Below are 13,008 nucleotides of genomic sequence, written 5' to 3'. Positions count from 1 at the left end.
AGTGAACAGTTAATTATCAAAAGCATCAGTAGCAGTAGGTTAATTCATAACAGCACAGGAAACACAGCCACATGCTCATATAGGTAGGCTTATTTTCTGCAGACCAGCTAAATGAAGCCACATTAAATCACTTTGAGGGACAGTGGGGATTGCAAGACTTTGGCACCTATATTTTGGGGGTCGTGGGCTGAGAAGTTTGGGAACCCCTGCCCTAATGTCACAGCAGTACACAGATAAAGATTTAACAGGCCAACGAGTTGAGTCAGGTGAGATAACCGCTATATTTAGATAGGACAGTCACGTTATTTGCTCTTCTTACGATGTTGAACTTTCATCTCCTTGTGTTTCTAGACTGAAAAGTAAAAGCATAATTCACACTAAGTGGAACAAACCTGATCTTTAAATAAATAAAATAAAAAATTCAGGGTGCAAAATTTGACCTGCTCGAAGACACCATGATAGAATCATTCAAATTGCTGCCTTTCAGGTGTCATGTGAGTTGCCCCAGTGCCCAAGTGTGCAGAACAGTCACACTGATGAGTAATTACAGGCAGTTATGTACTCCTGTAGTGAGTGGAAACCTTTTTACCTTTTACCACGGGAGAAAATGATTGTGATTATTGCTGACCTTGCTTAAGAGCTCACTCTAAAAGCTTATGACCTCTGCTGAGAAGGTTGTGTTTTCAGTAAGTCAGAGGAAAACGTTCAAAGTACTTTAGAGATGTTGATTTAATTAGCTGAAAATGAAGATTATGAGCAAACAAGAGGCTTTTTTTGCACAAGGTTAGCACATACACCAAAATTAGTTTCTTTTCCACACCTCTCTGTCCAAATAGGCCACAGCCATTTCCACCTACACAGATATTCTCACTGCTTTTTTTTTTTTTACCACTCCTACAAATTACATCCAATCTTTTGACAATTTATGCAAAATTCAACTCACTGCATTTCTGAAAAATGTGATAGCATTTCTCTCACAATGGAAACATGACCATATTCACTTGCCAGCCATGAGTCTGCCTCAGAGTTTAGCATATTCGTCCTGGGATCTAGGGATAATGTTATATGTACTTTTGATGCAGATTAAAGAGCTGCTATAAAAAGAGGATTGTGTAATCTAGGTAGATATCAGAGCGGTCTGAATCCTTCTAGTTTGATTGTGCTTTGATTGAAGGAGAGTTTATGATATATGTATTCCTCAGAAACATCTTTGTTACATTCTTCTAATGAACTGTAAAGTATCCAGTGGAAAAGATTACCCAAAGCACATCTATATCCAAATCCCTCTCACCCCCATTTATCCATATCTATTGGTCACAAAACTGCTGCATCCTTATGGCATCAGGTGGTCTAGTGTTTTAAGCATGTCTCTTGTACAGAGGCCAAAGCCCTCATCGCAGCAGTCACTGGTTCAACTCCCGGCCATGACCCTTTGTAGTCTTCCACCACTCTCTCCTCCTCACATTTCCTGTCTCTCTTCAGCTGTTCTATCTGATAAGGGCAAAAAAAAACCCAAAAAAGCCCCACACAGTTTTAATTTCTGTCATTTGATATTAGAATTAGAAATGTTAATGTTATCAAACACAGAATACTCAGGCGTGTTGCCTGCCCACAGGGCATGGAATTACAAATATTTCTTCAGTGGAAAAAAAAAAACCCTATCCTGTTCTCTTTGAAAGTTACAACTATTCTCCCTTTTGCCTAAAATAATTGTTTTTCTGTTTCTCTTCCTCACCAATCAACTATGATACAATATGATACCATACGAAGTATGACATTATTTACGATAAATACAATGAAATAAGACATAAAACAGTTCTACACTGATCGTAAGAACCGATAAGAAATGACAAGACAGGATTTAATACAATATGATATGAACCAGTAAACACAATACTATATAATATGATAACACTTTACGATGTGACATGTTACGACACGTAACGATATGACAAGTTACGATGCGACATGTTATGATGCAACACGTTTCTATATGACAAGTCGTGATATGACATGTTAGGATATGACACCTTTCGATATGACAGGTTACAATGTGACATTTTGTGACACGTTACGCTGTGACACGTTGAGATATGGCACTTTACGTTACGACACATCGCAATATAACAAGTTAGGATATGACAAGCTGCGATATGACACGTTGCGATGCGACACGTTACAATATGACACGTTACAATGCGACATGTTACGATATGACAAGTTATGATATGACACGTTACGATGTGACACATTACAATTTGAAATGTTACAATATGACACGTTACGATGTGACACGTTACGATATGACACGTTACGATATGACACGTTGCGATTTGACACGTTACGATGTGACACGTTACGATGTGACACGTTACGATGTGACACGTTACGATGTGACACGTTACGATGTGACACGTTACGATATGACACGTTGCGATTTGACACGTTACGATGTGACACGTTGCAATTTCAGACATTACAATTTGAAATGTTACAATATAACACGTTACGATGTGACACGTATAGTGACACGTTACGATGTGACACGTTACGATGTGACACGTTACGATGTGACACGTTACGATGTGACACGTTACGATGTGACACGTTGCGATGTGACACGTTACGATGTGACACGTTACGATGTGACACGTTACGATGTGACACGTTACGATGTGACACGTTACGATGTGACACGTTGCAATTTGACACGTTACGATGTGACACGTTACGATGTGACACGTTACGATGTGACACGTTACGATGTGACACGTTACGATGTGACACTTTATGATGTGACACGTTACGATGTGACACGTTACGATGTGACACTTTATGATGTGACACGTTACGATGTGACACGTTACGATGTGACATGTTATGATATTATATGTTACACTTCATTGTTGGGCAACTATTTTTGGATTGATACGATATCTAGCCACCAGTTGAACATTATTTCTCTACAAATAAAAAACTATGAAACAAACAATATTACTTAGATTTAAGGAAGCTGATTGGTTATTGATATCAGATACATGCATTAACTGGCATACTTGTTGATACCAGGCCCTGCATTAGAGATTATTTGAAACCTGTACTAATACTGGTACTCGTACTGGAACAACCCTAATGAGGACCCTGCAATAATCCAATCTGATGTCCCTTCTTGTATGGCAGAAGTACATTGCAGGTAGTTGGCTTCTCTTTGATCTGACAGCTGGTTTGACCTCTGCTCTTTAAACTAAGCACTGCCCCGCCACAGGTGGTGTTGTAGTGCAGATAATCATAAAAGAGCTGCCAAAGCCTTAAATGTGCTTCAGCAAAGCTAGCAGGTCAGAAGTACGTATGGTTCAACATTTAACCCATCTGAACGCCTCTGTTAGATCCCCTGACTCCAGCAGTCCATCACCACAGAGGAAGATAAAGAGCCCCACTGTCTCTCCGCCACATCCAGCGAGAATGTGTTCCCTCTTCCCTCCGCTATCACTGTACGCCTCCTTTTGTTTCATCATGTATCTGAAGGCTTTTAAAGGCTGCTATTTGATGGAACTTTTTGGAAGAGGAGCAGAGCTGACCGCAAGCTGTTTCACACTTCAAAAGAAGCACTGTGCATGTGTGTGTGAGTGAGTGAGTGTGTGTGTGTGTGTGTGTGTGTGTGTGTGTGTGTGTGTGTGTGTGTGTGTGTGTGTGTGTGTGTGTGTGTGTGTGTGTGTGTGTGTGTGTGTGTGTGTGTGTGTGTGTGTGTGTGTGTGTGAGGGAAAGAGAGAGACAGACAGAGAGAGGAAGGGAGAGAGCGGGTGAAAGAAAGAGACATGAGGAGAAGCAACAAGTGTCTGAATGTTCCAGAAAAACCCCTCGAAGACGGCCATCTGGGCTGCACTGGTATCAGCTCACACACATAGGTGTCTTCTAGGAGGCAGTCTGGTCTGAAGGAGAGAGTTGCTGGTTTTGTGTCTTGTGAACCATTTAACACACAAAGCACTCACACACACACACACACATACACACACACACACACACACACACACACACACACCCAAACGTCACTTCCATCATAGCAATTGTGTTGCCTGCGTTGGCTTGACCATTAGGGAGTCTTCAATGGCAGACAGCTGGCGATCGATGATGCAGTAGTTATCCCTTGTGTGTGTGGCTGTGTGTGTGCACACAGACACACACACACATGATAGCTGATGGTAATTGCTGCACCAGGTTGTGCTAATTGATAGAGGACAGCGTGCTTATACACTCACACACAAACGCACATTAACACATTAGCACATGCACATAAACAGAAGCCAATCAGGCAGGCTGAGAATGTGTCCCTTGAGAGAGAGAGAGAAAGAGAGTGAGGGAATGAGGAGGTGGTGGAGGATACGGGGGAGGAGGAGGAGGAGGAGGAGGAGGAGGAGGAGAGGTTAAACACTCCCCGGAGACGGCTGCTACAAGTCAGGGCTTTTCAGTTTTTTGTGCTCATGAGGGGCTACGGTAGGTGAGGAGTGCGTGGCGTGCATGAAAACACAAGGACTGAGAGATTGACTCCTATTTTTGTGGGCTGCTGTGTTTCTCCTCTCCACCTCCTCCCCCACCTTTTGATCCCAAACATAAACATGCTCACACACACACATCAACACACACCAGATCTTCAGAGCTCCCTGCACACCATCATGTCCCTGTCTTCAACAAATGCCATGAAAAAAACCCAAGAGCTGATCACCATAGCAACACGTTATATATCTTCCAGCAATATTTATCCAACTAGGAGAGGGAGGAGTTGTGGTGGTGGTGGTGGTGGGGGGTGGATGGAGAAGGGCGGTATAGAGGTGGCGGTGGTGGTGGTAATGATGGGGTTGTGTGCGTGTGTGAGGAGGGGGTCGTGATGCAACTCCTCTAAAAAAAAAAAAAAAAAAAAAAAAAGCCCAAACGGTCATTATAACAGAGAGGGTGCAGTTCAGGTGATTGGCCACAGGGCGGCAGCAGCGTCCAGCGCAGGAGGAGAAACAGCAGCATCTTCAGGCATCATCACTTCAGGACCAGTGGCTTTGAGTCATGTGCCACACAGAACTAACAGGCTTCGGGTTTTCATCCCAGAGCAAATATTACACCAGCAGAATATTCCACTTTTTTATCACAAGGTGTGCTGATGAGTGAAATTGGCTTTTTTTTGGCTTTTTTTTTGGCTAGATGAGAAGAGACGTCCAAAAGAAGAGGAAGCAGCCCCAGCGCATCCTTAAGAATACAGTAACACCCATCAGTGGGGATGCTTGGCATGCGTTAAAGGATGTCGGAAATGATTGGAGAATAATAAAATGAATGGAGGGGCTCAAAGAAAGCAGGAATGATTGCAAGGTCCCCCTCCTCCCCAAAGCATGAGGATTAGATGTTTGTGTGCTGCTGGCTGCAGACGGGCTTGGGCTTGATTCTGTATGCGTGTGCACAGTGTGTGTAGTGTGTGTGTGGGTTTATTTTTTGGGCTCAGGAAGCAGGTTAAGCAAGGAGGAGAGAGAGAGAGAGAGAGAGAGAGAGAGAGAGAGAGAGAGAGAGAGAGAGAGAGAGAGGGAGAGAGAGAGAGAGAGAGAGAGAGAGAGAGAAGAAAAGGGGGGAGTGAGGAGGAGGGAACAAGATGAAAGGATGTAGGTGAGTCTAGGAGGAGAGAAGAGGCCTAAATCCTCTATGAGCTGCTATAAGAGAGCAAGGAGAGCAATGATGATGTGAGAAAAAGGGGAAATATAGATGCAGTGTGTGTGTGTGTGTGTTTGTGTGTGTGTGTGTGTGTGTGTGTGTGTGTGTGTGTGTGTGTGTGTGTGTGTGTGTGTGTGTGTGTGTGTGTGTGTGTGTGTGTGTGTGTGACAGCAGAGACGTGTACACAAGAGAAGAAAGGGGGTAAAAAGTGTAAGTGCAGCGCGAGTCTCCCTGCTCACAGGTTTATATAGAAAAACCCAACAGGAGCTGACAAGAGTCTGATAGGATCAGCTCCTCTATGTGTTCACTCACTCATACACACCTACACACTTGCCCTCACACACACACTCACAGTCCCACTTGCCCTCTCTTCAGCACTGCTCCATTTTTCCACTATTCTGTGCATGAAGTGATATTTCGTTTTGGTACATTTTAAATTTTTCAGCAGGCTTTACCTGGTGTGACTCTGTGAGCCATTAGCCGTCGACAGCGCTCTGCTTGAGCACAACCTCTGCGGGTCGATCGCTCCAATCCGCTGATAACTTAAGAATAAGCCTGCAAAACAAAAATACTCTCAGCCGAGTGGTTTCAAGCATCACCTTGTGTGCTCTTCTGAAGGTCAAAGACTTGGACTTATTTACCTCAGGCCTTTCTTTGAGTAGTTTGATTCAGTCTTAATCATTACAGTAATTAAACACAGCTACATTATCAGCACAAACTTCTCAAACACTGATGTGGAATCAGAGCTGAACATGTAGAAAAGCTTTATGTAAAGTTTGTGGAGTGCTGCTCAAATTATCCATTGTTTTTTTTACGTTGTTAGCTGCCAACAAAACTTAAAATTGTTTGCTGTTTTCATGTCAACACCAGGCTTTGCTGTTTCTCCCAGTATTATATCATTGTCTTCTTTTAATCATTCTGGCAGGGGGTATTTTTTGCTCTGTACTGGATAGCCAACAACAGTAGACACATGACAGGAAATGTGGCAGGAGAGAGTGAGACAATGTGCCTAATGGTCGGCGCCCCGGCTCCCACACCGCCAGGACCTGTCATTTTCTATCACTGTAATATCTGTGGGTTTTCTGACCGTCGGTCAAACATGGCATGCCATTTGAAGACTCCACCGCAGGCTCTGGGAAGAGTGATGAGCCTTTTTTAGATTGGTTTTACATTCTATAGATGAACTGATTTATTGACTTACTAATAATTGAAGCCAGTGTTTTGTAATATTCTTTGAAGCTCTGATGAAAAAGGGGGAAGCTGGTTTGGCCTGGCAGTTAAATTGTGCACCCCATGTACAGAGGCTACAGTCTTCAACACGAATGGCCTGAGTTCAATACCAACCTATGGCTCTTTACCGCATGTCGTTTCCCACTCTTTCTCTCAGTGTCATGCTCTATTCACTGTCCTGACCCTCTAAATTAAGGCATACAGAAGCAGAAAAATAGAAAGTAATATAAATAAAACAAAAAGGGGATCCCTAATGGCAATGAAATAAAAAAGGAACCAACCTTACAGATCTGAGCGCAGCAAAGCTTCTTAGACTCTCATCTTGACGTGATAAATCAATCTTGCTTTGGCCACCTGAGGTGAGGTCATGAGCTGAGGATGCACTCTGTTCATGAAACAGATGATGGAATGCACTAAGTTACTTTTTGTTAGCTTCTTTTCTTGAAGATAATGAAAGGACATTGAAAACAGACATCTAAGATTATTTTACTGAGAAGTTTATTTGAAAACAGAACTTACTGTCCCTAAAACAGCAAAAATCACTCCTCATTTTCAGGAATCCTCAGGAATCCAGAGTGGCACACATGCCACAAGTCTTCCAGATAAAGATTGATCTCCTAACACAATCAAATGAAAGTTAACTGCTCCGTCTGTTTCAATGCAAGTACTGCAAATCCTTTTAATCTGGCTCAGACACATTGCTCTGGTTTCATTGCCTACAGCTCTGCTTAAAGCTCCTATGAGGACCTTATGGTTGATTTTGGCGCCCCCCTGTGGACACCTATTTCTGCTAATTTGACCTGTTCATGCATGAAGTAGTGTTACTGATAAGATAGCACCTCACAAGTATCACACGTTGAGAAACTTTGTGGTGGATAATATAAAAAAAAGACTTATCAAGCAGGTGCTTATTGCTTTGACACCTACCCAGCAGCAGCAGACATTAAAGATAAACATGAAGTCTTCACACTGATTATCTCTTTTTACCAATCTGTTTCATAACTACCTAAAACCGTTTTTCCAGGACCTTTAATTCTACTTGACACCTGTAATTGTACTATAAGCTGCTCGCTTGATGACACACAAGTTGTCGCAGCAGTCTTCGTTTCCAATTTGCGCTTTTATAGATAAGACAGCTGAAGAGAGACAGGTAATGCATGGAGCGGAAAGAGGAAAGACATGCAGCAAATAGTTAAGGCTAGGAGTCAAACCTGCGACTACTGGGACGAGGACAATAGCCACTGTATATGGCGTACGATTAGGCTGCTAGGCAATGGCGCCCCTAGGTTTCTAATTCTAACATTATTCTAAAAATTTGTCCAACTTAATTAAAAAAAATTCCAAAGTGGCTCCAAGACAATTTATGATTTTGTGTCATAGCTTACAGCTTAAGTATCCATTGTTCTCTTACTTAAATTGCTGTTCTCTTGACTTACCGGGCATTGCAGTGGAGCACAAAGCTCTGGATAAGATTGTTTTTTGTTTCACCTATCATACCCAGTGAACATTTTTCCATTGAATACACATCTGTGGCCACTGTTGAACAGACATACAAAATGGTTTGAAAAGTGAACGTTTTTGACATCTATGTGAAGACATTGAATAAACGTCTAGACTATATTTATCTGGGAAATTGTCAGATATATCACACATTCACACAAGGTGGTTTTCAAGTGGCATCTCATATAAATTGCTGCTAAAATGGTTGGGTAAGCGGCATCAGGGTCACTGACCAGAGTCTACATGATCGAGGCATTTTCAATCCCACAACCTTAGCCTCACAGCAGGTCTGACACTCATCACAGGTTACCATCCGGTTCCTCCGACTCGCCTATCCTGTCAGGTATCAATCAACTACAACACCTTCCAGGGGTTGTTCTGCTGTCAGGGATACACAGCCTGTGTATATGCAGCCTTTTTACCTTTTTCAAACTGCACAATTTAAATGTCCCTAGACCTTCTTGTGAACAGCCCATAATATGTTACAATTATGGTTTTCCATGACAAATAAGGTACAGTGAAATTATGTCTTTGCATAGATGACATTTAAACTCCCGCTTGGAAATTACTTTGAATACATCAGAATAACCATTTCCATCCATCTCTCACCCCTAATGTATCAAATTGATTAAACTAAATTGTGATTTCTGACACATTGTTATTGTAACTATAATTTAGCCTACAGTGTTGGGCGCCCAGACCTGATCTCACCATGTTCTCAACCAAAATTGAATTGCTAAACTCCTGGTTAGTTCTCTCTGGGTAGGTTGTGATTTACCCAGCCTCGTAGACATTTACACCAGGGAGTGTGAGGCTCATGGACTGCAAATTGTAAAGGAACTCAATCATCCAGATAATGTCTGTTTCTCCCTGGTGCTGTGCCGGAGAATGTGACACCAGGAAACATCTCAGGTAGAACTTCTACCACAGAGTCATCCTGTAAGTGAACACATCCTTTGATCCAACATGCCTTAACATTCAACAATCAAGATGGAAATAATTCTACTCACATATAAATCAACCTTACTGAGTCACCAGGGCCATTCATCACTTACGTCAGTGTATTTTAAACAACACCAACGGTTTGTTTGCTGTGCTGCTGGAGCTTGCTGGAATACATTGTTCTGTGTTTATAGCCTGTGACAAATAAACTTGAGTTTGAACTTAAAAGGACTCGAATATTTCCCCGAGGAGCTGGTGGAGACCAAAACACTCGACTGAAATATTGGACAGAACATTGGACTTGACATTCATCAGGTTGCTAGAAACATGACTGCCAGCTGAATTTGTCAGTATGCATGAAACCAACAGTCTATAGTTTGTACAACACCTAAAGGTAAACACGGGTCCAGCTGGTCTGTGTGCTCGTACTTCAAGGTTAAAGTGTAAATGTGACAATTATTTGATAAAGGGTGTTCCAGGTGATATTTCCCCTACAGGGTAACAATGCAAACGTCTGTGTCAGTACGTCAGTGCTGCGTTCCTGGCTTGTCCCCAAGAGGCCTCAAAATGTGACCACAAACAACCTCAGAAGCTGCTTGTTGACATGAATGTTGAGTGAAGCTGCTCATAGAAAAGAAGCCAGAGTGAGATGAAGAGAATTCAACAGAAAGGTGTGAGCAAAAAAGGTCCAGTGCAGGAGGAGCTTATATTCATGTGTCGGAAAGCATCAGAGAAGTACAAAAAAATCCTTTTGGTGACTCAGGATGAGGAGGCAGATCAGACCCAGCTTTGCTCTGCAGGTACGGGGACCCACTGATCCTGAGCGAGATTACTGTTTTGAAAGTGGGAGGAAAATTTCCAGGAACTCAAAAACCTGCCAGACATATAATTTAGGAGGCAGTGCTCGAGGATTCGAAAGGGTCTGAGTCCATTTTCCCCAGTGCAGGTCAGGAAGAAAGCTTGTTAGCGGAAAGGGCATAATTTTCACTTCAGCTTTGGGGGAGAGATCTACTGGGAACAGCTCAATTTACTACAATTATATTCATCACCAGCAAGAGCCCTGTGCTCTTAATGGGGCATTATTCATGTGCTTAATATACTGCACATACCCTGTGTCTGGCTATTAATATGACATACTGACCTGAACAGTGAACTGAGAGAGGGGGTGGGGGGCACTAACTGCTCTGACTAACACATTATCTGAGGACATGCAGGCTGTTTTGAATTCAAATGGATTTATTCAATTTATCAGGTAAAAAACATTTCATATAAGGGTTTTCTTCTCACTCTTGCTCCATAGGGATATGAAACCATCACGTGGATTCAGGAAGGAAACAATGTTATATGAAAGATGAACAAAGAAAAAGTCTTAAAAAATGTACCAAACAAAACATCAGGACAATATGTTACATTGATGCTGTTAACTCATTACGTTATTCATTCATTAATGAAATTAATAATGAGAGAAAATCCAGACTTGGTTTATCTGTTATTTAGGAACTGACAAAGAGACTGTTTGTTAATGCAAAAAAATATACTTGATTATCTTTGTCCAAATTAACTTTTTTCTCCTTGTTTCAGGACGGTATGTTTTATCCAGCTGCAAACTCATGAAGGTAAATCAAAGAGTTAAATGATGTAAAATCAGGATAACTGTGCCGTCTGTTAACTGGCCAGCATTCTTTGCTTAAGTAACTTTACTGCTCTGTTATAATTGACAAAATAGAACTTTTGAAGTCCAAAAATGGTGATGCCATTATGGAAATGCAGACCCAACCTAACCTTATATCAACCTGAACAAGACAAAAAGGTGCAGCTGAGGCTCCTGGCAAACAGCTACAACAGGCCCTGCCCGTCAATCCAATCGTGCCCCTAATTATGCAAATGTATGTTCAACTCTCAGCCTTGGTAAAATAAAAAATGACCTAATGAGGATTCTGCAGACAGCCTCAAGTGGACATTCAAGGAACTGCAGTTTTTTGCACCTTTGCATTGGCTTCATATTTTCAGCACTGTAGGTTGCCGCTTGGGTTCAGCGTTTAAGTATGTCTGCAGCCGATGAAATGGGCGTTAGTTGATAACGAGCAAGAAATGTTACAACAGCTATAATTATTGCGCTCATAATAGGATCAAATGACAGGAGGAAAATGGTTACTTGTAATAATAAACATAAAAATCTGCTCCTCTCCTCGGCTTGAGGGGCTTATTAGATAGTTTTAGGACATTACTTAGCTGTCCAACCACATCTTTGCTGTTTTGGTTCACTGTCACAGCTCACATAGCATCAGATTCAGCTGCAGCAGAAGGCTATTTTTAGATTAAAATGTCCAAAAAATAAAACAACCTACCTGCTCAGCACCAAATAGCAGACAGGCCAAGTTAGCAGCTAGCTGGTGAATAAGATGGAGCATTTAGCGACCAAATGTAGCCGTTATTTCCCTCAGGGGTCGGTGGAGAACCAAAAGAGCTTAGAGACAGACTTATATTTGCCTGGTATTCAGAAACACAACCCTGAGTTATATGATAATGTAGCTTAGAATTGCTGGACTGGATGTGTAAAATTGCATCTGGTGTTAACAAGTCCACCCTATCAACTCAAAGAGAGGTGATATGAGGTGTTAAGCTTCTGACTAGGGTTGCCAACTGTCCCAGTATTAGCCGGGACATCTCGTATATTGGGCTAAATTGGTTTGTTTCATATGGGACCTCAATTGTCCCGTATATTGACTATTAACTCTTGTAAATAAAGCAGACTTCACTCTACAGATCCTAGATCAGATAAAATGACAGTGGCAGATCATGTGCCAGTCACACTGCCTGTCATCCAATCACAGGCCCCCTCACGCGCATCAGTTGTATACAGCGCAAATGCGCCAAGTCCTGCAAAAAAGTGTGGAGAGGATTTTCTCTCTGATGGCCATTAAATGGTCAGACTCAAGAAACAGATGCAGCACAGAGCTGATCAAAAATGAACTTCAAATATCTGTAAACTGTGACCTGTCATGTAAGGACTTCTCTCTGGCTGTGCAAAAGGACAAAAGACTGCTTGAGTCGTTCAAGAGCAGCAAAAAGTATCCATGGAAAAAGTACATTTGGTGAGTCATACTCCTCTTTTGCATTTAATGTTTCTTTTGCCGTTTTTTAATGTAAACAGCCAAATTGTGGTTTCTTTGAGGTTTATTCATATGAGGATACATAATGATACAGTGAGGATTAAAGAGAGTATACACACTTTCTGCATTTCCAGCTGAATCAGTATATGAATATACGCTGAATTCACACATCATGCTCACACCACCATGGCACTGTGCACCTGTCCCTTATTTAGTAGTGAGAAAGTTGGCAACCCTACTTGGGACTGATGTTTCCAAGTGGTCGAAATAATATTTATTTCACTCAACACAACCCTTGAATTAGTGTTTGCTCATGTGCACTGGCTTCAGTACCAAAGATATAGAGCATTGTGGCTAATATCTGCTGCCTGCAGCTGTTTTTAGAAAGCTAACTCTTAGCTAGCTTATCAGCTGTGATAGATATCCACTGTAATCTATCTGCTGTGATAACTGAATGGCAAAGATAAACTCTCTGTAATGAACTTAGTGGTCTGCTGTGCAGCTGTGAGAGCGACTATAATGTCTGAACCACAGCCTG

This window comes from Notolabrus celidotus, chromosome 7 (genome assembly GCF_009762535.1).
Source record: "Notolabrus celidotus isolate fNotCel1 chromosome 7, fNotCel1.pri, whole genome shotgun sequence".
Lineage (NCBI taxonomy): Eukaryota > Metazoa > Chordata > Actinopteri > Labriformes > Labridae > Notolabrus > Notolabrus celidotus.
Note: the sequence above shows the minus strand (reverse complement) of the source record.